Below are 26,458 nucleotides of genomic sequence, written 5' to 3' on the forward strand. Positions count from 1 at the left end.
TCTGCATATACTTCTTCTCACTGAGGACAGGATAGCTGTCCAGTTTATTATAGTTTTCCCCCCCAAATCTCCCAGAAGAGTAATGATAAATGTTTACTAAATTACTTAAAATTGTAAATCTGGTAGGCCACTCATCATAATTGCTGCGTATTGAACTTTTAGAACCAGTGTTTTATTTAAAGTTATTTGACTTCACCCTCTTCAAATATATTGGGAATTTCAGTGTTTGAATGAATGCAGTAGCTTGATTGGGATTATTTGAAATGACTGTGGACAGTGCGCCCTTTGTGATTATTTTTCTTTACTTGAAATGACAGTTCAGAGTTTCTAGAAGTGATTCACTCCAGTGTGCAGAAGAACCATCTGTGGTTGCTCATTCCATGCTTATTAATTCAGTTGGCTGGGGGTAGAGGCCTAGAAATCCTGGTGCTGACTGCTCTCTGAGAAACCATGCCCTATAGCAGGGATTTGCCAACCTTACAACTGCGGGTCCTGCCTACTGTCCTCAGCGAGGTGGGAGGAAGGAGGCAGGTCAGCGCAAGAGAGGTGGACAAACCAAGTCAACCCATGACAGCCAGAGCAGTCTCGTATTAGCAATTTTCCGTATGACCCATCGACAACACATTTCATTTTGGGAGAATGATATCCCTGGTTACAAAATGTTTGAAAAGCTGTGCCTCAAAGTAAGAAATTGAAAAAAGTTAAACCTATTTCTTGATGTTTCTAGAGTGTTCAGATTCGACAAGGAGGAATTTAGGTGCTGAACTCAGGAGGCTCTAAACAGCGAGTAGCTAGGCGGTAGCCACACAAATAGCTGAAAAAATTAGAACTTATGAAATCCGGGAAGGTGTCCCTTGGGATATTTATAGATGGCAAAAGATAACTGATTAACGTGATGGACAGTTCCATGATCTACATTAATAACCAATTCAATTTGATTTTTACTTAGAGTCTAGGACATGTTATATATCCTTATATATTTATAAGGGGAAGTCAAAGAACTCAAATGGTTCATTTAAGTAACCCTTAGAGCAGTGATTCTCAAACTGTGAAGTGCATCAGAGTCCTGTGAGGGTTGGGCCCAGCCCAGTCAGCCTGAGGCAAAGACTGAGTTTCTGCATTTCTTTGCACTCCCAGCTCATGCTGAAAGGGTGCTTCCAGCAGCCATGCTTTGAAAAGCACAGTCCTAAATAATAAGAAATTATATTGTTTAAAGTATTGTGAATGTATAAAATACATTATTTTATAAACATTTGAATAAGAACATTGAGTAAGCTACTCCTGAGCTCCAGGGAACCCAGGCATGAACTCAGTTATCATGTTACGTCTTGTTTCCTTAATGAGGTGTCATTCATCACCCCCTGACGATCAGATTATATGAAGTTATTGGGCCTAGAAAAAAAAAGGAGTATTCTCTAATATTTGTCATACAGTTAATTAACTACGTAAACAAAAAGCCAGTGAGTCCCCACTCAGTGCCAGGCATAATCCTAGGTGCTGGGCTAGAGCAGAAAATAAAACCAGAAAAAATGTCTACCTGAATGGATCTCATTCTACTTGGGGAGCAGCTAATAAGCAAAGAAACAGATAACTAGTGATTATGTGTCCTCTCTTGAAAAATTAAGCAGAATAAAGGGAATAGAGAGTGTTGGAAGGGGTGCTCTTTTGTGTAAGGTGCCAAGAAAGCCTTTCTGATAAAGTGACATTTCAGGAGAGCATCCATTGAGGGATTTCAGGCAGAGGGAAAGCCAGGTATGAATCCAAGGCAGGACATGCTTCGAATGCAGGGAGGCCAGCATGGCTGAGCAGGGATAGGGTGTGAAGCAGTAGGAAGAAGGGAAATCATAAGGGGGTCAAGATGGGAGCACTGGGCGTTATACGCAACTGATGACTCTTTGAACATTGCATCTGAAACGGTGATGTACTATATATTGGTTAATTGAATATAAGTAAATTAAAAAAAAAAAAAAAGATGGTCATTTGCATAGGCTGTAGTAGACCTCAAGTGTTAGCCTGGTGAGAAGGGAGCCACTGGAAGACTTTTGAGCAAGGCAGTAGAGTGACCCGACTTAGGGAACTGGCTAAGTCAGCTTTTGAATCGGCTACTTGGTGAATCATAGATATTCTAATGCCTGTAACATCAAGAACTTAGCAGCACTTATAATGGCCAACATCTATGAGTGCTTGCTGTGAACCTGGCATGGCACTCAGCACTGCTTCCATAAATGTCTTATTTAGTTCTGTAGAAGCCGTATCAGGTGGACAATGTTGTTATCCTCATTAGAGATAGGAAATAGCGTCAGACTATTTGAGGAACTGATCCAGACAAGGCAAGATTTTACCAAGGATTGTTTTTTAAATTTTTTTATTGAGGCAATTTAAAATCTTTATTGAACTTTTTTTTATATTTTATTTTATTTTACTTCATTTTGTTTTTAAAATTATGCTATGGTAGTCACCATACAGGACATCATTAGGTTTTGATGTAGTGTTCCATGATTCATTCTTTGCATGTAACACCGAGTGCTCCATGCAATATGTGCCCTCCGTACTACCCATCACTGGGCTCACCCACCCCCCCATGCCCCTCCAAAATGTATGTCTACACAATGAACCACATACAGATGTTACAGCACATTTATTTATACTTGCTAAACCGTGGAAGCAACTATGATCCTTCGATAGGTGAACAGAAAAATTGTGGTCCATCTGGACAACGAGCAACTGTTCAGTGCTAAAAAGAAATGAGCTATCCAGCCATGAAAAGACATGGGGAAATTTAAGTGCATAATCCTGAGTGAAGGAAGGCATTCTGAGAAGCCTACATACCATATGATTCGAATTATATGACATTCTGGAAAAAAGGAAACTGTGGGTGCAGTGGAAGATCAGTGGTTGCCAGAGACTGGGGAGATGGAAAGATGGGTAGTCAGGACACAGGATTTTTGGGGGACAGAGAAGGTATTCTGTTAATGTCATGGTGACTCCGCGTCCTTACCCATTTACCAAACCTACAGAAGATACAACACCAACAGTGAACCCTGATATGAACTACAGACTCAGAGTGATAACGCTAAGTCAGTGTAGGGGTCACTATTACATCAAATGCACTCCTCTGTGTGGGGCGTTGGTAACAGAGCATGCTGTGTGTGTGTTGGGGAAGGGGGGTTCTATGGGAACTTTGTACTTTTTGCTCAGTTTTGCTGTCAACCTAAAAGTACTCTAAGAAATAAAATGTGTTAAAAAATTAAATGAAATTTATGTTAAGACTTGAGCCTTGGATACACCCTGTAGATAGACCATGACTATTAGAGAATGTGTTCTTATCAGCATTTTTTTTTTTTTTTTTTTGGCCAGTGGTTCAGTGTAGTACAAGATGAAAATTATTTACGGGATTAGAAATTAGTTAACACCTGCCAAATACAAATCAGTCATGGAGGCCTACTAATGAAATAAAGTGATAAACTTCAGACTTAATTCTCTTTTTATCCCAATTCAAATCTCAAGGACTTGAAAATGTGTATCAGACATGCTAATGACTTGGAGCCAGAGGCTGTGAATTTCTTGGTGTAGTGGATAGCTTTAGGAGCGCCCCTTGTGTAAACCTTCCCTGAAACAACAAGATTTTGGCAGTCACACGAGAGCAACTTAAAGTTGCTATCACAGGAAATTATTACAAATACAGTGATTTTGCCAAGAACTTATTTTTTTCCCTCCAGCATAGACATTTTTGCAATAATACACACTTTCAATATTATAAGTGAAAATGATATTTTGCCAGCGTGACCTATCTCGGGGTGGGTTTTTGAGGGGAGGGGAAGTAGTCCTGTGTTCCTTCCCAAGAAGTCTGACCACTCTTTGGGAAGCAGGACGAGTTGCTCCTTCCTGTTGGTGGTGCTCTCCATATACTGCGGTGCGATCGCTCATCCCGTTTTGGCTTCACTGTCCCGCTGCAGGTGCGCTTCTCAAGCGCAGGGGAGTCCCATATACTCTGAACTTGCATGACTTGCAACATGGTTGGCGGCAGACATACTGTCCTACAGCCAGAAGTTTTCCTCAACATACAGAATGGAGGCCTGACCACTCTTCACCTCGTTACTCACACATGGTGGGTGAAATGGTGAATCATTGCACAGGGACAGCGGGGCACAGTGTGCCGTGGGATGTGCAGAGCACAGGCGACAGTTCTGACCCCAAGGAAGCCACAAGTTGGTAAAGGGACGGTTAGAGGTAACTAAGCCGTCCACACAGAGCACTATAAGCCATCAAATGATTAGTTCCTGCCGTTCTCATCAGTCTGCCTTCTGCGTACTTTTTATTACTGTTATCACTGTGGTAAAACACTCACGATGGGAGCCATCTTAGTTATTTCTAAGTGTACAGTTCAGTAGAGTTAAGGGTAGAGTTAAGGATAGTCACAGTGTTGCACAACAACTTTCCTATATTGCCAAACCGAAACTCTACATGTCCTTGAAACCACTCTCCATTCCCTCCTCCCCAACCCCTGGCAGTGAGCATTCTACTTTTTATGTCTTATGGATTTGATGACTCCAGAAAGCTCATATGAGTGAAACCATACTGTAGTTATCTTTTTGTGACTGGCTTATTTCACAGCATAATGTCTTCAGGGCCCATCCATTTTGTAGCATGGGCTGGAACGTCAGAGAATTTCTTATGGGTAATACACTGGCAACAGGTAATACAGAGGCTAAGATGACCCAGACCCTCAAGTAGCTCACAGTTTAGAAGATGTACAGATGCAGTTGTGATGGAATGAGCGGTAAAAATACAGCAAAGCAAAGCAGTATGAAGAGGCTAAGATAGGCGTCCTCGATGGCCTTTGAGAGACACGAAGGACTTGTCTGTGGTCGACAGAGGCTGGGGGTTTGGAGGTGGTGAGGCATCGGTCACACTCAGAAGTGCCTGAATTTGAAGGGATGTTCAGGCTGGTTCTATGACAGGTTTGGAGGTCTGATGACAGTACAACGGTGGTTGAGGGAGACGGGTCCCTGTGGTCGAGCTCCAGACGCCAAAAAATGTTCATGGACCAAAATGGCCATGGTAACTTTTTGTCACATCTCTCCTGTTTTCTGAGGTTTAAGAAACTGTTCCCACATCTTGCATTTTCTTCCTGAAATACTTGGCAAAGAAGAGTGATGTGGGCAGGTAGAGCTGGATGAAGAGCCAGTGTGTCCTTCTCTGTGTGACGGAGAACGCAGGGAGGAAAGCCCAGAGTCCGTGTGAGGAAGCAGAGCACTTCCCTTCATCCGTGACTTGCTGGCCGCGGGGACAGCGGGCTACCTGCTGGAAACAGGAAGACAAACCGAGGCGAGCCTTTCCACCCCATGCTTTTGGTGCAGCCTCTTCTGGCACACAGGACTCTGTGAGAAGTGTTTTGTGGTTTGTGATCGTCTGTCGTCAAATATAAGCGGTTAAAAATGAACTGTGGGGGTAGTGGTGGGAAATGACAGTGGGACTTGCCGGGGCCCTCGGATGTTTTCACTCTGCTGTAGTCACGTCTGCAGAGAAGTAATATGGGATTAAGAGGGAAGGGAGAAGCCGCACTTGGACCACAGGAGGCTGGCGGGACTCCGTGCTCTGAAGGCTCCGTGCTCTACGGGCATCTGTCTCTGGGGCACCCACTGCCCACAAAGTAAAGCATCTCCATTTTTCACTCGTTGAGCTCTGAGGTCTTTCAGAGGACGCTGGACATGTGCCAAGATGGGAAGATTTGCACTTGACAGGAGAGTGGGAGCTGAGGCAGGATATTTATAGCTGGTGAGGTCCGTCTTGGGACTCGCTGGAGCGTTCTAATTAATGCAGACTGTGCCAAAAACGCTGGCAAGCTGCGGATTCCATTTTCTTGATTTGTTAGAAGGAAGATAAAGAGAAAAATTACAGATTAAATGGTAGGAATTGGCTGCCTATAATAAACTCTTTTAAAACTTTCTAAATTTGTTCTGAATAAATAAAGACTAATGGAAATTTTGTGAATGTTTTATTGAAAGTGTTATTTTATGTGAACTGTAGCTTCCAAGAAATTTACACATTATTCAAGAATCTTTGTTCCACCTATGTAATGAAAACAGGAATGAGCAAAATACCCATTGAAACCCTCATGATAGGGGCGCCTGGGTGGCTCAGTGGGTTAAGCCGCTGCCTTCGGCTCAGGTCATGATCTCAGGGTCCTGGGATCGAGTCCCGCATCGGGCTCTCTGCTCAGCAGAGAGCCTGCTTCCTTCCCTCTCTCTCTCTCTCTGCCTGCCTCTCTGCCTACTTGTGATGTCTCTCTGTCAAATAAATAAATAAAATCTTTAAAAAAAAAAAAAAAAGAAACCCTCATGATAAGTTAAAAACAAAAACAAAAACAAAAAGCCCCTCCCCAAAAAACAATGAAAAAACAACCCCCCAAAACCCTGCCAGGACTTTGTTTTAAAATGACTTTTCTGGATAATTCCATAGAGTCAAGCCCAAACTCCTGCCCCTTCTAAATCTATTGCTCTTAATTAATTATTCAAATGATGCCCCTGAAGAGCTCTATAATATCTAAGAATTTCTTCCTCAATCCTCAGAAATGGAATTATATTGACTCCCTTTGGTGTTAGAGGTGTGTTAAAAGCCCTCTGATTCTTTGAAAGTTGATGCTCTGTCTTTTCTGTGTATGATAATTAAACTAACTAGAATATTCCATCAATGGAATTGTAATTAGAAGGGAATCAAATGTCCAGTTGTTTGTCTGGTGGATTAAATATAAAATCCCTTGAGCCAGGCAACGTGTTTTTGTATACTCCAAGTGTTTGCCACAGTGCTCATTATACGGTAGGCACTTAATAAATGTTTGCCTACGCTTGCTGGAGGGTGCTGTAGAAAGAGGTGACAGGCGTTTGTTCTGGTCCTAGGGCATGTCCTATCCCAGCGTGTGACACGTCTGTGACACAGATGCTGAGTGTAGTGATGATGAGGTCTGGAGCCAGGCTCACCGAGCCATATCCCAGCTCAGCTTCGTACCGCTTCGGTGACCTTCGCCAGTTTACTTTCTGCTGCTCTAAGGGTGGTCTGTCGAGCACCCGTGTCATCGTTGCTCAGGACGTTGTCAGATACGCAGAGTCTCTGGCTGCAGCCCACACCTACTGAATCAGAAACGTTGTTTTTAAAAAAAAGATCCTCAAGCAAACCGTGCATAGTCAGGTATGAGAAACACTGATGTCCTTAAGGCGCCGCACCTCAGTTTCCGCATCTCTGATGCATAGATGATGGCATCCCCCACGCCATGTCGTTCCTTCCTGCTAGGTCGCGACCAGCGCTTCGAACCAGGCTTGGCATAAACTAAACGTTAATGACCGTTAGCTGTGTTTTTTGTCCCGTCTCTTTCCAGCTCACGTGATCAGACGCCCTGGTGTTGAGTCTGGGTCTGAAATCAGTCCAAGTTTACAGATTCAGAGACACCTGACTGAAACCAGAAAAACCCAGCCCTGCCCCCATGTCATGTATCAGAGACGTCTGCTCCCCAGATGGCCTTTGTTCTTAGTGTGGCTTTGGAGTTGGGGCTTCATTTCACTGCAGTTGATTAATTAATTAACCAACATTTAGTTTTAAGTGTTGACCACTTCCAGCATGTATGTAGGACAAGTTAGCATAGCGGGTGTATTAGGATAATAACGACATTGGCAGCAAAACCTCTTACGGCTATTTTCCTAAAATTCTACATTGTCATCACTTTCCAGCTATGAATTGTGTAGACCTTTTTTTCTCATATTCTGTTAGGCAATGTACTCCTTTTAGAATATTCCATCAGAAAATAGGATTAATCTTTTAGTTTTCATTATCTGTGTTTAATCATTGGGAACCACTTGGATAGCAAGGAAATTTAAATAAGGCCAAAAAAAAAAAAAAAAAAGGATGTTGTTTCTTTTTCTGTTTTTCTTTATTTTTTTCCCTATTGGAATTTGCTCAGAGGACCCTTTAGCTCCATACAGTGATTTGAAGGAGCAGACTAGCTGGGGACTGATCACACAAGTGACCACAGAGGACCTCAGCGGGGCGCTGCTAACACGTGACAGATGAGAGTACTTTAAGAAGAGGTTACTGTTGAGCTTAGTAATGGAGAGAGAGCTTCTCTTTCAATGACCAAGAGGAGGGGACACGCAATTTCAGAACTGATCCCCTGGGCATGCGTTTTCGGACCAGAATCGTTACACAGAACATGCTGGAAACTGGGTGCTGCCGATGTTTATGTGACTCTAATGATGGAACTTTATATGGGTCTAAAAGGATTTGCCCTCACATAACTTCAAGAAAAAGATGTGTGCACATCTTCATGATGTCCTACCTTTTGAAGAGAAGACACTTCACTAACCTGCTGACAGATGAAGGCAAACGTTTTAATCAAGAGTGGTGGCTTAGGCAAGTCTGATTTGCCAACCTACACAGATTGCGGCTGCTTGTGTGCAATTCCTGTAGTGTCACAAAGTATGGAAAGACACAGCTTTAGTGACTGATACTTCTGCCTGAGTAATTATTTATAAAAGCTGCGTGTTGTATGGGTTTCTGTTGCCAGTGTAATCGCTTTGATGATGAAGACCCAGCCAGAACTCTCCGACTTCTGGCTGACGGCTATGAAGTCACCTCTCTTCAAAAAATTGTTGAATCATTTGATAATATTCTTTTACTACATTTACTCTTTCATGATGACATCACTGAAATTCTCATGGTGTTTCAAATATTTGAAAAATAAATACAATTTTGGGGAAATATAGAGCAATATTAGTAGGAACAAGAATTTGATGAGACAGCATGCTTCAAATTGACCATACAGGATCTTCTTTCATGAAAATGAGAAAGATTATGTCTATTACTAAGTATTTTATAGGTTACTTAATACTACTAGCATAGCTGCCATATTTCATGTGTCAACTTATTCTACTAAAATAGAACAACAGCTTTTTGTCCTTTGCTTAATCCACTCTCTTTTTGTCAATAAGAAGTTTTATATCTCAGTAAAATATAGCACATCTTCAGTGATAGGACATACCAGTAATTTAGGGCGACTGTACGATCATGCATTTGTATCATTTCCTACTTACTACAGAGAAACAGATCAGAGTCTTATGTTATCTTTCATTAGTGAACAATCTAGAATTTTTCCAACTTATTTTTTCCAGTTTCTCTTTAAATTATTTTTTCCATAGGTATCTTTTCTTTTCTTTTCTTTTCTTTTTAAAGATTTTATTTATTTGTTTGACAAACAGAGATCACAAGTAGGCAGAGGCAGGCAGAGAGAGAGGAGGAAGCAGGCTCCCTGCAGAGCAGAGAGCCAGATGCGGGACTCAATCCCAGGACCCTGAGATCATGACCTGAGCCGAAGGCAGAGGTTTAACCCACTGAGCCACCCAGGCGCCCTCATAGGTATCTTTTCATTTCAGACTTCATGGCAAATAATTTTTCTTATTCATATGAATAAAAAGAAGTTTTCCCTTTTAACTTAGTTAATTGGAGAGCTTTCCCGTATACAGTAGGACTGTGAGCACCATGGGGGCACACACAGTTTCCACAAGCCCCGCTGGGAAGTGAACTTCATGAGACCGGATTTCGTTCTGCGCTGGGCTGTCTGCACTACCTAACACAGTGCTTGGAACATAGTAAATGCTTAATAAATATGTATTAAATGAATAAAAACATCATTTATTCATTAATCCTTTGATGGCCCTTTGAGACTAGGAAATGTAATTCATTCACATCCATGATTCTAAGTTGTGGGAGATGTTCAGATTTATGAAGCAATGTCCAGTGTTTCTGTTGGAGACAAACAGATATCTTAATATCTTAATATTGTAATTATGGCCGTCAAAATTATAAGATACTCTGACTTCCAAATTCTTTATAAACAATAGTTAGATCTATTGGTTGAGGCCTGAGAACCTATATTTGATGGCTTCACGGGTGACTTTGATAGGCAGGCACTGTTGGAGCTCTCGTGGGTTGGTGTTTCCTAGCTCAGCCTATCACGGCGTCCTCCCCGCCCCCCCCACCAACTCTTTTTCAGGTAGAGCATCTAGATCACTCCTCCAAGCCTATAAATTAATAGTATATTTATGGCCACTCAAATTTTGGTTTCTTGGCACTGCATCCCACTAAAAGGAACCAGGAATGCTTGGAGAATGGCAGATTTAGACCCAGGATAGAAAAGATGCAAGATGGACTGTGGACACCTAAGGTGCTATCTTGTTTGATAGTTTGTGTAGGTCATCAAAGATGAATGGATAGCATGAAAGACACATGGACTAACAGAGATGTATTATCCAAAGATGGAATAGTCTAAGATAAAAAAGGAGTATTAAATATAATTATTAAAATTATTTTATAGAAAAAAATCAAATTGTGTTAAAATCAGTGAAAATAACTAGGGCATTAAAACTGTACTAAGAAAACTGTTCACTGAAAGAAAAACAACAAGAATTTCTCTAACTTCTCTGAGAGACACCTGGGTGGGTCAGTAGGTTAAGTGTCTGCTTTCAGCTCAGGTCATGATCCCAGGGTCCTGGGATCAAGTCCTGCATTGGGTTCCCTGCTCAGCAGGGAGCCTGCTTCTCCCTCTGTCTGCTGTTTCCCCTGCTTGTGCTCTCTCTTTCTCATAAATAAACAAACAAACAAACAAATTAATTAAATCCTTGAAAAAATAATTTATCTAACTTCTATAAGAATTTTATTTTAGAGTAACTAATAATCATAGTAGTTGAGGAAAGTTTTTCTGTACAGAATTACTCCAGATAATAATTGAAGATAATATCAAATCAGACTATTCACCATTCCCAAGTCCTAATTCATTCTGGCAACAGTGACAAACAGGTGAACGTGGGTGAGTAGATCTACTATGAAGGAATCAGGCTGATGCCATGTGATCAGTTTGAGGGTCAGTAGAAGTGGACAAACCATCAGTTTATCTTTTTATCTTTTAATCAGTTTTATCTGGTTATGGTTATATTGTACTATGCTCTGTACTTTTGTGTAGAAAAACACTGGAGAGAGCGTGTGTGTGTGTGTGTGTGTGCGCGATGATGATGAAATGTTAGGGTCAGATGGCCGAATAGGATATAGCACCAGTTGATGTCTTCTAGGACAATAAGCCATACTCTTCGTGGTTGTCTGTCACATAAGATAGGAATTATGACCATGAGTGGGACTCTATTGTCCCTGTACCAAACCTGTTTTTTGGTCCCAGCTTTGTAGGATTGGCTACACAAGTGAAGTTGGTTATCGTTTCTTAATAGTGTGCTGTCATACCTTATGAAGTGAGAAGTGCTGTCAGATATGACTCTGTGGGCATCCTTTGTTGCACTGCTTGTTTGCTTATCTTGTGATGAGATGAGAACAAATTCTTACTGGATCTGTGCCGATAATTGTGTTGCCATGAACAGTAAGGAGGCTCCGTGAAAGCATTTGCTTCTGAATTCTCAGGGCCAGTGAAAATTGGAGACTATTGATAAATGTTTAATTCAGTAAACAGAAGCGTGGTCCACTAAACTGAAGGTGAGATCAACGAAGAAGAAAAAGACCTTCACATATTCATAAAAATACAACAGTGATAGCAGTACTAATAATGTTCAAAACAAATAGCCATAATTAGATTTCCCTCATCAGTTTAGTTGTCCTCATGTAATTAATTCTCGTCTTGTTGGATCATAGGTTAGTGGGTTGCTTTCATGAAGAACATCTATTTCCAGGCTGAAATGATCCTGGAAATCCTAATTCATTCCATTGGTGTCAGCCCTGAGAGTCTGTTCTTTGAAGTATGGGTAGTTCAAAGCACCTGGCAGAGTCCTTTCCCTGAGGCCTGAGACCGTCCTTCTGTGATGAAGATATAAGTTCAGTCCTGTGCTTTATAGAGAGCTTCCAGGCAAGCCTCAAATGGAAGCACAAACCGGTTTCATAATAATAAAAGGATGATCGGATTTCTACAGTGACCAATAATCTTAGAATGGGGGGCATAACAGTCCCCTTGGTGATACAGTACATAACTATTTTATAAGGGTTTGGTCAGTGTTTCCCCATAAGGTAAGAGCATATAATAGGCAACATGGGCTTTGATCAGTCTCTATGCCCCCCTCCCCCATAAAGGAATCAGTCTGTGGAAGATGTGGATAAATGGGATTTTGATCCATACAAACCAAACCTAGGGAGGCCGATTCTCCTCTGTTGCTCTGTCCCTAGTTCCCCCAGTGATGCTGCACTAATTAAGAAATGCAAAGCACACCAAACCCAGAATTTCTAGCATCTCTCTCCTGGTACCCTCTGGGAAATTCTAAGACGTTTATAATTGCAAGGCATATGCTAAAATCATTATTTTAAATTTTTATTTTAATTTTAGGTCTGATTTCTGGAAGGCAAGATCAAAGAAATTATCAGAGGGGGTTTGATCATTTGGTTCTAATAAAATCCTAGGCACCTGAGAAATAATACTTGGATAGTTTTTTTTTTTTTTAACAAAATGACAATAAAATATTTAAAAATAAATGTAGGTAAGGTAAGATGATCAAAAGGAACTTTAGCTAATTGACAAGTAAAGAAACTTGACTTTTTAGATTATCTATCAAAGAATATGGTAAAATCAACACTGAGCTGAGATTATGCTGGTGGGTTATACATAGAATGATACCTGGGAAGATTGCATGGATGGGGAAAATTGGGTGTTCTAACATGAACTTTATCAGCTAGATAGAGGAAAAGTCTAATTTTAATTTTGCATAAATATAATATTTGATGACATAGGTTTTATGAGCTCCCTTTTTTTTGGCCCTTAAATTACCTTAGGAATAAACCCATCAAAACTAGGTAGACTTTGCACTAATTTTAACATAACTTCATAACTTCTTTTTCTTTTTCTTTTTTGTTTATTTTTATTGTGTTATGTTAGTCACCATCTAATACATCCTTAGTTTTTGATGTAGTGTTCCATAATTCATTGCCATAACTTCATAAGTATTATGAATAAAGTAAAGTGGATTTCACTCTCCTCAGACTTTCTACAACTTTCTATATTTTCTATTTTCTCAGTTTTTTCTTCCACTCTGTTCTTTCATATTCTGTAACAAACTGCCACTTTGTTTTAGGGGGAAAAACTATGCTCTTCTTCCTTTAAAAACAAAATCAAACACTCATCCATTGCTTTGGCTGCACAGCTGTATTTTTCTCTTGCTACTGCTTCTACTCTAGTGTCAGCCACCCAAGCTAATTACAACTTTTAACCAAAATAACAACTTTTGTTATACAGAGGTAACCAGGAGATAGGTTAGACACAAGAATTTTTGCAGAGTGGCAAAGCTCACAAATACAGTTTTCTACAGGTCCAATTTCTTATAGTAGCAAAAATAAAACTGGATTAACATGACCTAAGAAATCGCTATTTTGTAGCATATAGAATAAAAAATACAAAAACTTAAAATTATGTTTATTTATCGATGCTTTTATAATAACAGACACTATGTAGCCATCCAAAGATTATTCATTGACTAGTCTGACTTAATATTGGTCCAGGTTTTAAGTTATATAAGGATCTAAGAACTTCTGTTTTGGCTGACACACTACAAAACAGAATTACTATAAAACCTTTGCCAGAATTATGATTCAATCTAGTCAAATACAAATGTACAAATGTATATTTTTCATGAACTTAAATGTCATGCAGGTGTAATGTTTGCTTACTTAATAAACCAATATGAGAAGTATAAATTCAGATTAAGTACTGTCTTTTGGGGAAATAAACCCAACTCTGTTATAAAATATAAAATAAAAATCTTACCACATATTCAGCACTGACATATCTGAGAAAAGATACAGAACCTTTTTTCTTTCTTAAATCCAGTTTATTTAAACAGCTCCAAAAGAGTGTCCAGAGATTCACTTTAATTATGTGAACATGGATTCTTCAAATATTTCTTAGTAGTTTCAAAAAAAAAAAAAATTTTTTTTTTTCCCTTAAAACTGAGAGTAAAGATTTGAGTTTCTTGTCCAAGATCCTGCAGCTAAAACATGTTGAGGCTAAGATTTGAACCAAGATCTTTGGTCAAAAATCCATTGTCTTTGAATTGGATCACAGGGTTCACCAGCCAGTGCTTAGATTTCATCTAGTTTGTAAAATCAACACTAATCCTATATACTTGGATGCAAGAGCTACCACCTCAGTATAAGGCCTTCAACAAACCCCCCATCTTTGTAAAATACCTCAGTAATAGTTTCCTAAGTTAGAGATGTCTGCTTTCCATGGCCTTGCCTTCGACCGAATAACTCACCAGTTGACAGGAATCACAACAGCCACAGAAAAACTACTTTTAATATGGTCGGAGCTAGTTGGTGAGAAACCCTGTGATTTGAGTTTGTGAAGAAGTTATATAATCTGTTCATTCCCCCGCCCCCCAAACACAGTTTTTGGAACTGGAATTCCAAGCTATTTTAGACCTATTTCTAAAGCTCCCCCCCACCCCATCAGATTAGTTCTAGGTCATGAACGAGCATGTTATGTCATTCCATTTCTGTACCTGAATGCACCATAAGATTGAACATGCTTGGCCCTGGACTGTACCTGGCTTGGGAATAGCATCAAAATGTGACCAGTGATTCATTCCAAAAGGCCTCCTGAACTTAAAGAACACTCACACTGTATCACCACTCAGCAACTGAGCGCGGTAAGAGAGAATGCCAGATCCCATAACATGGTTACTGTTGCTCACAGCCTGGTTTTTGGGCTGCATTAGAAAATTGCATGCCAAATATACACCAGGCAAGTATTTCTAAAGAGCAACTGTTTTTCCTCAGTGTTGCTTTGATTTACAATAATTGGTCCAAAGGGAGCTATCTGGTTGTAATGTGTTTTTACTCGGCTGTTTGACAGTTGTTGCCCATAACTACAAATTATTGATACAATATATTCATGAGTTATGTTCACAGTCCTTGGTGATTGGAGGGAATCAATAATTCTTGGAAAGATGGAAACAAAACCTTACTCTAGGGAATAATATCTGATTTGCATTGAATAATTAGCTCATCATCTTTCTTTTTTCTGGAGAACTCAAATGTGGGATTTGAGACTAGTCAAAAATCTTAACACCCTTATAGACACAATGAGGTGACACAAAAATATGCATGTTAGTTATGCACACATTGATAGATCTTTACGAAACTTATTGTGGGGCGCCTGGGTGGCTCAGTGGGTTAAGCCTCTGCCTTTGGCTCAGGTCATCATCTCAGGGTCCTGGGATCGAGCCCCGCAGCGGTCTCTCTGTTCAGCAGGGAGCCTGCTTCCCCCTCTTTTTCTGCCTGCCTCTATGCCTACTTGTGATCTCTCTCTCTCTCTCCATCAATCAATAAAATCTTTTTCTAAAAAAGAAACTTATTTGTGAAAGTTTTTGAAAATGGTAAATGAAGATGGTAGGTTATCCAGGTAATTTAAATACCATAAGATAGAGACCTATTTAGTATGTGCCTGTTTTACTGATCCTTCAAATCAAAGGTAAATCAAAATTTCGATGAAGAGATTTTTTTCAAATAATCACCACTATACTTAACCACGTTTGGAGACCCTTCTTCTTGTAGCATTAGTTGTTTTTAACATTTACCCTGGAATAATATCCCTTTTTCCTCCCATTAACTAGGAGAGCATCCTAAAGACTTGCCTTTGACAAGTCCTTGAATGTACTTTGATGGCTTCTTATTAACCCTTGGAAACTGTGACTGCTGTACAACCACTTGGTTCTAAATGTAAAAATTTATGTCCCCTCATGACCTTCCAGCAACAGCAGAATGTGATTTTGTAAGACATTAGCATAATGGAACCTTTTCAATAAAATGATAAATTGAGCTCATCGCCGAAAACAGAACACACACTTGGTAATTTATTGCAGTCACTGCCATGTGGAGGACCCTGTTCATAGCGTGTGCTTTTAACTCTGATGAGAATGTCGCCTTTCCTCACCTCCAGCAAGTCTGCAGGATTTGCTTGGAAGAGAAATGCTTTCTCTCATGCAGCCAGCAGTACTTTGGGAACAGTCATCATTACGTGACATAATTATTTCTCATGAATGTATCTAATTATGTTACTGTTTTTAAGTCTCTTTCCTGTAAACAGAGGTTGAACGTTGTTCGCGGGTGTGTTGGGGAGAGGCTGGCAAGGAGCAGAGAGTGTAGAGGAGTCGCTTTTGTCCGCACGTAACTCGGGGGTTTGTTGGGACCAGAGAGTGAAAGCATTTGTATATGGAATGTTTTCTCTCAGTTTGGCAAGGCATTGTGAATATATTACCAGAACACATTCCTGCCTGAATTAATAGTTGTTTGTGAAGAAAGGATTACATCTCAGAGCCAACTCATTTGTGTAAATATCTCTCATAAGTGGGAAATACCTAGGTGGATTTTTAGGGGAGGGGACTAATTAGAAAAAACAAAGAGTACTTTATCAAAATTAACATCTGTTCCTCTGCTGCTGGGAGGGTCACTTTAGATCATCTGCTTTCAGCAAGAACTAAACTAGTTTCCTCATTTCAGGGTTGCATTTTCTATTTTCGGTACAAATAGGTAATGATCCTTCCTGCTGTGGGAAGCTGCATTTCCTTGAGGAAAGAGGCCTTCTCCACCCGGATCCTAGACCAGCAATGAGGACTAGCCACCCCGCCCTGAGACGAGGTGGCCCAGTTTGTTTGTTGCACATGCTGGCCTGGGTGCCTGGAGGGTCACTGCTGAAATCAAGACGTGGTGGTAGTCTATGTATCTGCCTGGGTTGTCCTTCTGTTTTTATGTGATCTCCTCTTATGTTTAACATTTCTTTTGTAACCTCTTAATGTTAAGTATAGAAGTCCATTTTAGAAATAGCCGAGGGATGTGTTATAAGTGAATAAATAAATTATGGTCGAATGGAGACTGATAAATTATACAGGTACATGTTGCGGGGGAGAAGCACTAGGAAGTCTGGCTTCTTTTTTATTCCTCCTAGAAAGAATTCTACTTTACTGAAACTAAATAAAATGTCACTATCTAAATTAAAGAAAATCTGGTATATTTGCATGAGAAAGTTTGCTGGTGTCATTGGTGACATGCTGAATTTCAAGATCATTGCTGTCTGTGGAGTTGAATAATGTTGAATAATGTGTATAGTAGTGTGTTCCATACGATCAGACATGGCATTTTTTTTTTTTTTTTACAGTGTAAGCATTTTCATGATGAAGTATTCTAAGTTTAAAGCAAAGCATGCTACAATAGCTTATACTCTCATGAAGTAGGTCTCTTTTGGGATAGGGGAATAGTTGAAGTGAAACTGTATAAATCCTGGGTATCATTTTCATACACTTTTTTTTAAACCAAAGCACAGCTAGGAATATAAGTAGGGATAAGAAATAGATATTACAACTTGTGCTAATATTCTCTACTTTAATCAATTCTTACTCCTTTATTCACTACCTCTCTAATAAACTTATCTCCATAAAATGATCTCATCTTTACTTGAACTCATTATACTTCTGATTCGGTCACTTTATGTGGCAATTCATTTTGCCGGTTCTGTAGCTGTTTGAATAAAGTAATGAAAGTATTAATGTCTTTCTTGCATATTGGTGGCTTTTGCAGTTTTAAATTATATTTTTGAAGTTTGGTACAATTTACTCATAATAAAATTATTATGCCATTCTAAATTATGTCAAAAACCTCTTAAAGTCCAAATCTGGTTATACTTTACTACGTACTTGGCTAAAATAATGATGGTGATGGTGTTAGCAGTGATTTTTCAGGGTACAGTAAAAGGTGTTTGATAAAATTGTAGCACGGGGTAAGATGGACAAAATAATTAGTCAAGCTTTTTAACTTTAACATGCATTCTCTGCTTTAAATTTCTAATGTTTTAAGGAAATTCAAAAAGTCAATGGATAAAATTCTCTGCTTTCGAGTAAAACTGTCCAAAGTCCCTAAGAAAGATGGTTATCCGTCCAGTTCTTTAAAATCTCTAAGGCAGTAGTCCACCACATCCTTCGGAATATCATTATAGAGTTAACTTTTGAATTGGTTTATGTGATTGAAAACTCTCAAAATATGCGTCTTAAAGTATGATTAATTGAATGACAGGTTAGCTAAGAAAATGTGCTTTTGAGTGCTAATTTTATTTCCTGTTCTTTTCTTACTTTTAATGGGATTCATCCTAGTCTTTTGTTTTTATCCTTCATTGAAAGTTGGACACAATTAACTCAACCACTCATTGACCTTTAGGGGCATGACTTTTTTCCTGTGAATAAGGGAGTTACAGGGTCGTGATTTTTTAAAGTACATTATTGTTTGCAAATGAATATTCCTCCTTCCTCCAACTATTGTTTTTCTTTTTATTGATATATTGGGATGTATTTTGCTTTTCTTCATATTTCTGTTTTAATAGAAATAAGTTGATTGCTTCCAAATACTGGATAGCTATGAGAAATGTAGCAATTACTCATTAATGCTTCCAGAGTTTGGGCAAAAGATAAAATTCCTCTTAAAAATGTTGCTGCCAGCCCGTCAGTGGGTCATAAATGCGAAGAAAAGAATGGGAGTATGAAGTCTGGGAAGATGTTTCACAGCAGTTGTCGTACTTCTGGTATCACCTGCAGAGCAGAATTCCAACAGTATTTGTTGGAAAATTCCATTAAAAAAAGAAGAATTCATCATATAGGTGTATCAGTTAATTCATACTCGGGAGTTGATAAAAGCAAATATATTGTACTTTCCACGGTTTTGCCTTTTTTCATAATTTCATTTCTCTTCTCTGGCTCTTTACGGAGAAGTGCTGGGAAACCCGTTCCTGCCTTATGAACAGGAGCTCCTTAGCAAAGCCAGATTCCAGTTGAACCATAAAGGACACCAGTTAGGATTAATGACACTAACTGGCACATTGTTATACATTTCTTCTCTTCCACAAATGCATGCTGGGATGAATCTTTGTTGCCACAGACCTGGCTCGAAGGTCCCATGAGGCCAGATTTGGGGAAGCAGCTCCCAAGATCAGGCCTTCGTAGAGAGACTGGGAAAACAGATTAAAACTAGCAACCAGGAAGTGCGAAGTTTTGTTGTTTGCTTTTAGCTTTTTGTCCCAGGACAGCTAAACTGTATAGAATAGTGACTGATCAAAGTGCTAAATGTTATAGAGCCCAAAGGAAGACAACCTCAAGGCCATTTTTATCGGTGGTCTCCCACTGCAGGCTCTTTCCACCCTAATTAGTTCGCCTTGTGAGGCCCCTGAAAGGGCTGCAAGCAGAATCCTCATGTACCTTCAGCACATCCTTGGAAACTCTCACCCACTGGGGTTGGTCCTTCTGCTGTGTGGTCAGGGCGGATGGGTTGAGGATGGCCCCAGCTCTCACAAATCAGGGATCCCTGCCACTGGGCGGCGACGGGACTGAGCTCTGCTCTGTGCTAGCTGGCTGCCCTGGGTCTCCATTTCCTCCTCTGAAAAGGGGTAAACATCAGAGGATCACTGTGCGCTTTGCATGGGAAATTTTATCTAAAACCCGTAAGTTTCACATAAGCTCTGAGTACGTGATGATCGCGGTTATACTCACACGCTAGTAAGCTTCAGTGTGCTTCATAGCTTGATTTCCCCGTGAAAGAACCCATCTTTTCAGTACCCATGCTCATAGGATCTTATGCCAAAATATCGGAAGACGTTTGTAAGAACACATGAACTATAATAAAAGAGAAACAAATTAGTCAGGAAAAATAGAAAGTAAAATAGAAATAGAAAGTAAGTAGAAATAGAAATAGAAAGTAAAATCTGGGGGAATTAGCCTGCTGATCTGAGGGCCAACGTTGCCTGCTTGGGGAGGAAAGTCTGCAAACCTGGTTCCAAATGCGTAGGAGACAAGAATGAGTTTGCCGTAGAAAATTGTTAGTACTGAGTATCAAATCCATAGTTTATGTATTATGCCAATGGTATCCAGTTATTAAAATAGCGAATGAAACGTTTCCCTCTCTCAACGGTGCTTTCAGACAGGTATTTGAGTCTGTTCCAGCAAGAGTGTGTAAATCCTGCACGCTCGTTTGGTGGGTCAGGGAAGGAAATGTAAGCGACCTGATCATCTGTGTTGGAGTGAGTTCCCCCCTCCTCACAGCATCTGGACAGTTGACAAAGGTGTCTTGGGGCATTGGCAGGAGCAGAGAAGGCCAGCTTCGGATGCTGCGCACACGGGGGGAGCATTAGCTTCTAGTCACCGGCACCTGCTTTGCTCCTCATGCCATAGGTCCTTTTCCAGTGCTGTTCATAAACAGCGGATACTTAGGAGTCTACACTTTGTAAATGATGGCAACAGAGTCTCCAATGGACCCCATATGTTGTTCTTGTCTGGGACTAGTAACACTCAAATAAGAATATGAGACTTCATATATATTTTTTGAATTGTCCTGTCCACACACCTTTCCTTTGTTTTTTTTTGTTTGTTTGTTTTTGTTTTTTGTTTTTGTCTAACCAACTGGAAACTCTCTAGAATGTTCTGGATCAAAACCAGAGTAGATAGAAGCATAGAACCTGGGCTTTGGCGTCACTCAAGTGTTGGGTTCCAGCTTGCTCACATAACCTCACGAAAGATTATTTAAGTCCCAGAGTCTTTGTTCCTTGTCTGTAAAATGGAAATAATAATACCTTCCTCACTTTTTTTGTAGTAAGGATGAAGTATAAAAAATGCTTGTTCTAGGGCCTGATGAGCGTGGCAGCCTTGGGTCCTCATTAGAGGTATTTGTGGGTTTCCATATAGAGGGAAAAGATTCAAACCAATATAAGCCACAGGCAGATGTGTGGAAGTTGGCATGTTTTTTTAAAAGATTTTATTTATTTATTTCACAGAGAGAGGGAGAGAGAGAGAGAGAGAGAGAGATCACAAGCAGGCAGAGAGGCAAGCAGAGGGAGAGGGGTTAGCAGGCTCTCCGCTGAACAGAGAGCCCGGTGTGGAGCTCGATCCCAGGACCTTGAGATCATGACCTGAGCCGAAGGCAGAGGCTTAACCCACTGAGCTACCCAGGTGCCTCCAAGTTGGCACGCTTGGCATTATTCATTTTGCTGATGAGGATACCGATAAGAATGCACCTAGAAGTTGGTTCCCTGTTTTTCATTCCAGTTTCCTTGGAAAATATTTTACCCTTTTAGCCTAGATATGTGGGTTCCTGTGTCCCAGGCCATAAGGACCGAGAACACAGGGGCTGGGGCCGCCCATTTTCCTCCCCACCCCATGGCCGGTGTCAGGATGCAGAAGTTCAGGAAGTGCCCTCCCCTTACATTGTGCTGGATACTTGACATTGAAATAAAATCACTCTTTATAGGTTTGGAAATACCATCTGGGTTTATTATACAGCTCACCTTTGGAGTGATACAAGATGCCATGAACTCATCACCTTTTTAAGTAGTTTTGTCACCACGTGCCTATTGCCAAAATGCTCTTCCTTGGGGCGCCTGGGTGGCTCAGAGGGCTAAAGCCTCTGCCTTCGACTCTGGTCATGGTCCTGGGGTCCTGGGATGGAGCCCCGCATCAGGCTCTCTGCTCAGCGGGGAGCCTGCTTCCCTCTCTCTCTCTGCCTGCCTCTCTGCCTACTTGTGATCTCTGCCAAATAAATAAATAAAATCTTTAAAAAAAATGCTCTTCCTTAACAATGGAAAGTGTAAGCTTTCCTTCTCCACCTCTTTCCCGTGATTGAAAGTGAAGGCCGAAACCAAATAAGTATTTCAAACCAGCTCGTTTCTTTATTCTAATCTTTCAGCTGTCTTTCTTATTGATGGGTGAGGCATGTTTCATTCCTAACAAAATGTTGTTCAGAAAAGCACTGATGCATTGAGCACATTTAACAGACCACTAGAGATAATGTCGAACAGAGAAACTTCTCCAACGTAAAGGAGAAAACCATGAGCTCATTATGTAAGTCATGTTTCCTGGGTAGGCAGGTGGTTTTCTTATCATTTTTTTGCTGACTTTTTGTATGTTCTAGGTCTTGCCCAATGATTTATGGAGATTTCTTTGGTGATTTAAAATTCTTTTTGTTGTCTAATAACCACATAATCACAGTGTTTACTCTACATTGAGCGTACCTTTCCAAGTCCTGGAGGGAAGGTTAGAAGGTACTAAGAAACAACCAAACTAGTCTGACCTCTTGGGAAAGCATTCTTTGTAGATGTTGTCCAATAAAAGAATAATCCCTATTTAATAAGGAAAGGCTTTGTTGGAAAGGCTTATTGTAGGGGCTGGGGCTGGCCTCTTGCCATAGGGGTGGGGGGCCTGTTGGAGTGGGAGAGCATTCTGACCAGAAGGTCTGCAAGCCTCTCAAAGTTAGAGAAAAGAGTTTGTTTGTCATAATAGAGAGGACTAAAGGAGGGTGGAGAGAACCCGCTTGGCCAACTGAAAGAAAAGGGTCACGTTGTTGGAGAGGAGCTCAGAGGCTACGATACCTTGAGGCCACCCTGTGCTCAGGCGGGGCTGTCTGCTCACCCAGGCTGAGGGTGGACCGAAGTTCAGGAGCTCGCAGGAAGGAGAGAAACTTCACCAAAGTTGGGTTATCAAGCACTATGTTCTGATCAGTCCCTGGGGACAAGCAGTTGAGCTAATCGTTTATGAAGCAGAGACAGGAATTTGGAGCATCCACGTCTGTCCTTAGAGATAAACACAGTGGAGGGGGAACCTCTGAGACTTTTATGGGGAAGGGTTATTCCTTGCAATAGTTGTTTTCTAGAACACAAGAGGGTGGAAATTCTTTTAATCTTCACTGTTTCCAGGAACACAGAGCTCAGATGAAATTCAACATCATCAGTATGCATTCTTTATATGTGTTATTCATGGATAGTTATATCATTTGTTTATGATATCAGAATGGGGGGAGCACATCATGCTTATTTATGGTAGCACTCCAAACCACATAGACATTCTGATCGCGTTAAACATTGCCATCAGGTAAGAATATTAATTGACTAAAAAAAATATGCAATGTAATAGTTATGCAGCTGGGAATACATTCTGATTCCCAACTTGGCCCTCATAGTAGAAGCTGTAAAAGCATCCTGGAGGGTAGGTTTATGAGTAATTTCTGGTATATCATATTTTGAAACTTAGTCAAATGCCAAATATCCCTTAAGCTTCGGATTCCCCCATTTTCTTGTGTATCACAAAAATAACAAAACAATCCTTTTGTGCCATTTTGTATAAAGCTCTATTTTATTGACTTAACACTGGTAAAAATGTAACTGCTGCAGCAAAGTCTTAAATAGTGTCCCCGTGATGCTAAATTGCACTTAGAACTGCAGGGACATAGATCTCATTTACCTACCAGCTGCTTTACAGATGAGAAAAGCAAGGCCTGGGGTGGTCGTGATAAGGTGCACACGTCCACACGGCTTGGCTTCCATGCCGCCATTACTGCCAATGACTGCTTTCCAGTATTGGCTTGTCAATATATCGCATTGTATGATCAGTGATTCTTGCATTTAATTTAAAAATGTGACTCACGCCATTTTCCCCGTGACAAATCCTTTCAGTGGCTCAAATGAATCAAACCTTGCAATGAAACAAATGGAGTCAATGAATCAAAATTCAGAATCCTAGACCTGGCTGACGAGGAGCCCTGGGACCCAGCTGCCACTTGCTTTAGATCCCACCCCACTCCCCCATCTGCCCTCACTCAATGCAGACAGACCCCAGCTGACCACATGCCAGTCCCAGGCCGATACCGGGGCCACTCTGCTCTGCTGTCAGCTTCCCTGTCGTGTCCTAGAAGGAGATTCTCTGCTCCTTTCCTACAGCCCATATTAGGTCCAGGATTAGAATGCCTGGTTGTGTCTTGGTGTTTTCCTTCATGGAATTTATCATGATTACATTTATTTTTGAAGTTACCTCTGTAGCGTCTGTAAGCCCGTGTCTGTTTTGTTGATCAGTGCATATATCTGGCGTACAGTGTTTGATTTAACGTGAATTAAGTGTTTGTTGAATGTATAGCTGAATGAAGGTACTCAACGCCGTGGCTGCCGATAGTGGGGTAAGCCTGTGTTCAGCTATTGAAATGGACTGTCTCTGTCCCGCAGGGAAGAGGACTTGTTTTCTTCTCATATACTCGATTTTTGGTGGTTGCATGGTATGCTGTCCTTCCTTCGGCTCAGGTCATGATCCCTGGGTGCTGGGGTAGAGTCCCTTGTTGGGCTCCCTGCTCAGTGGGTCGTCTGCCTCTCCCTCTCCCTCTGCTGCTCCCCCTGCTTGTGCTCTCTCGCTGTCTCTGTCAAACAAGTAAATAAATAAAAAAAAAAAGAAGAAATGCACACATTTTACTTCAAAGCCAGTTTGTATTTTTCTAAATATCACATTCAAGTATTAGCTAATATTAGTGATCACTATTTCCACACATAAATATGGAAGACCTTTTTAAAACATTTTTCTTTGAAGAGTTAATATTGGAATAATAACATGTACATATGACTATCTGTAGGCAAAAGGATAGCTATAAGGTTCCCTCTAAAGTTTTCTGTTTGAAGGCTCCCTGTGTTGTTGAATTATTTTATTGCTGTATCAATATTTTGTAAGGAAATCTAGTTGTTCCTTAATGCTCATGGTGATATTTGTGTGGAAGTAATAAAGCACCATTTTTGTGCTGGTATTTACCCTTTTACTCAGTTATTTACTTTTTTTTTTTGACCCAAGCATAGGTTTTTAAACATAAGCTCTGAGGCACCTGGGTGGCTCAGTGGGTTAAGCATCTGCTTCAGCTCAGGTCATGATCTCAGGGTCCTGGGATCGAGCCCCACCCAGCAGGGAGCCTGCTTCTCCCTCTCCCTCTGCTGGTCTCCCCCCGCCCCAGCTTGTGCTCTCTCTCAAACAATTAAATAAAATCTTAAAAAAAAAAAAAAAAAAGCTCTGACATTGATCTCTTTGTTAATGAACTGCCCCATACATTCTTCAATCTATGTTGACAAATGTCCTCCAAAGGCTATAGTCTGCAACCATGTTTTGTGCAGACACTGGCATTCAATAGGTCCTATAATGTGTACATGCATGATAGGTCTTTTTGGAGTTTCTTCTCACTTGATTTGGGTGGCTCCCAATCAGTGACAGACTTGTCAAAGCCCCTGTGATCTTGAGACCTCAAGTAAAGTCACAGCAGAAAGGGGAAAAAAAAAGAAAAATCACACAAAGCTTTCTGCTGATATTAAAATGTTTAAAGCAACTTGTTTAATCTCATCCTGGAGGCAAATCGATGATTTCATCCCCAACTACTGCTCTATTATCTGCCTGTGTACAGGGAAGTGAAAGAAAAGGCAATTAATCGGCCTGTTTTGAGGGAGAGGGTCACTTTTCCTTGACATCCGACCAGCCATTCGGTGAGCTCTGCTGTGTTCAGTGAGGTCAGGCGGAAGCCGCAGGAGCCGGGTGTGGGCAGCACAGCTGCCTCTCCCATTGCCACCCCCTCCCCAGGCCAGGGGTGCGCTGGTCAGGCATGGGGAAGGGGCCGCATGGCCTCTGACGGGGTCCCTGTGGTTCAGCAGGGTCAGGAGTGTGCCAGGAAGGATGGAGAACTCGTAGGGTCGAATCCAGGAGCAGCCACTCCTCTACCCCTTGTTCCTCATAATCCTGAGAGGAGTCCCCTCTCCCCTGTCCCTGGGAGTGAAGCTTATTCTGAAGCCAGATTAGGAATGCATTTCCAAGGGCCATGACTATAGCGATGTAGTCAAGGCGACGAACTGACGAACTTCCATCCATGGAGCCCTGTGTGACAGGTGGGGACGCGGTGGTGTGACACCCAAGATGGTGTGACAGGTAGCCACACCATACGCTCATCCCAGCCCCGCTCGTTCGACTTGGTGGGACCAGTGAGGTTCCAGAGCGGTGGGCACTTTGTGCAAAGGAATGCCTTTTCTCTCCTGTCTTTGGGAGAGATTACTTGTTTTGATTTAATTTTTTCTGTCTCGGGGATGGATTTAATCACTTGGGACAATGGTTAATGTGATTAAATTAGGTTTTCTGATTTATGAATGGAGAGGTAATGCCTTAATTTCACAATACAAAAGCCTTGGCATGTTTTATATTAATAGATTGAATGGAATTGCCACACAGGAGTAATTTTTCCAGGACCGTGCATACTATGTTCAGGACTGTTATTTTCCCAAATGACCTAAAAGAGTGGTATCTGATTATTCTGGGTATAGATCCAGAAGGCAGTTGTTATTCTCTGGTCTGTCTTTCCAGGATTAACTTCTATACCATATCACTTTCTTGCTGTTCAAGGCATAAATAAAAAGCATGTCCTCATCTTCAAAGACTTCAGGGAGTTAGGGAAAATGTGAAACACCAGTGCTGAATTTTTCTCAAGGATTTCTGCCCCATTTAAAAAGTATGTTTGTCTATGAAGACATAGCTATACCTACTTGGAAATCCATTTGTAACACAAATACTCTTTAGAACACTGGGAACAATGAATTAGATTTTTCCTGTGTAAGAAACAA

General features: G+C 40.8%; 1 protein-coding gene and 1 long non-coding RNA gene across 4 annotated transcripts in view; one reads left to right on the forward strand and one right to left on the reverse strand.

Annotated features, from left to right (window-relative positions):
* The window catches only part of PRKN (parkin RBR E3 ubiquitin protein ligase), a 1,064,961-nt gene that overhangs the window by 229,201 nt on the left and 809,302 nt on the right, over positions 1 to 26,458 (forward strand). The window lies entirely within an intron of this gene.
* Positions 5,819 to 7,307, reverse strand: LOC116587480. The gene is made up of 3 exons (XR_004284466.1): positions 7,224 to 7,307; positions 7,009 to 7,127; positions 5,819 to 5,862 (listed from the first exon to the last, which is right to left on the reverse strand). It is a non-coding gene; the product is annotated as an uncharacterized LOC116587480 (long non-coding RNA).

Source organism: Mustela erminea, chromosome 4, assembly GCF_009829155.1.
Source record: "Mustela erminea isolate mMusErm1 chromosome 4, mMusErm1.Pri, whole genome shotgun sequence".
In the NCBI taxonomy this organism is placed as follows: Eukaryota; Metazoa; Chordata; class Mammalia; order Carnivora; family Mustelidae; genus Mustela; species Mustela erminea.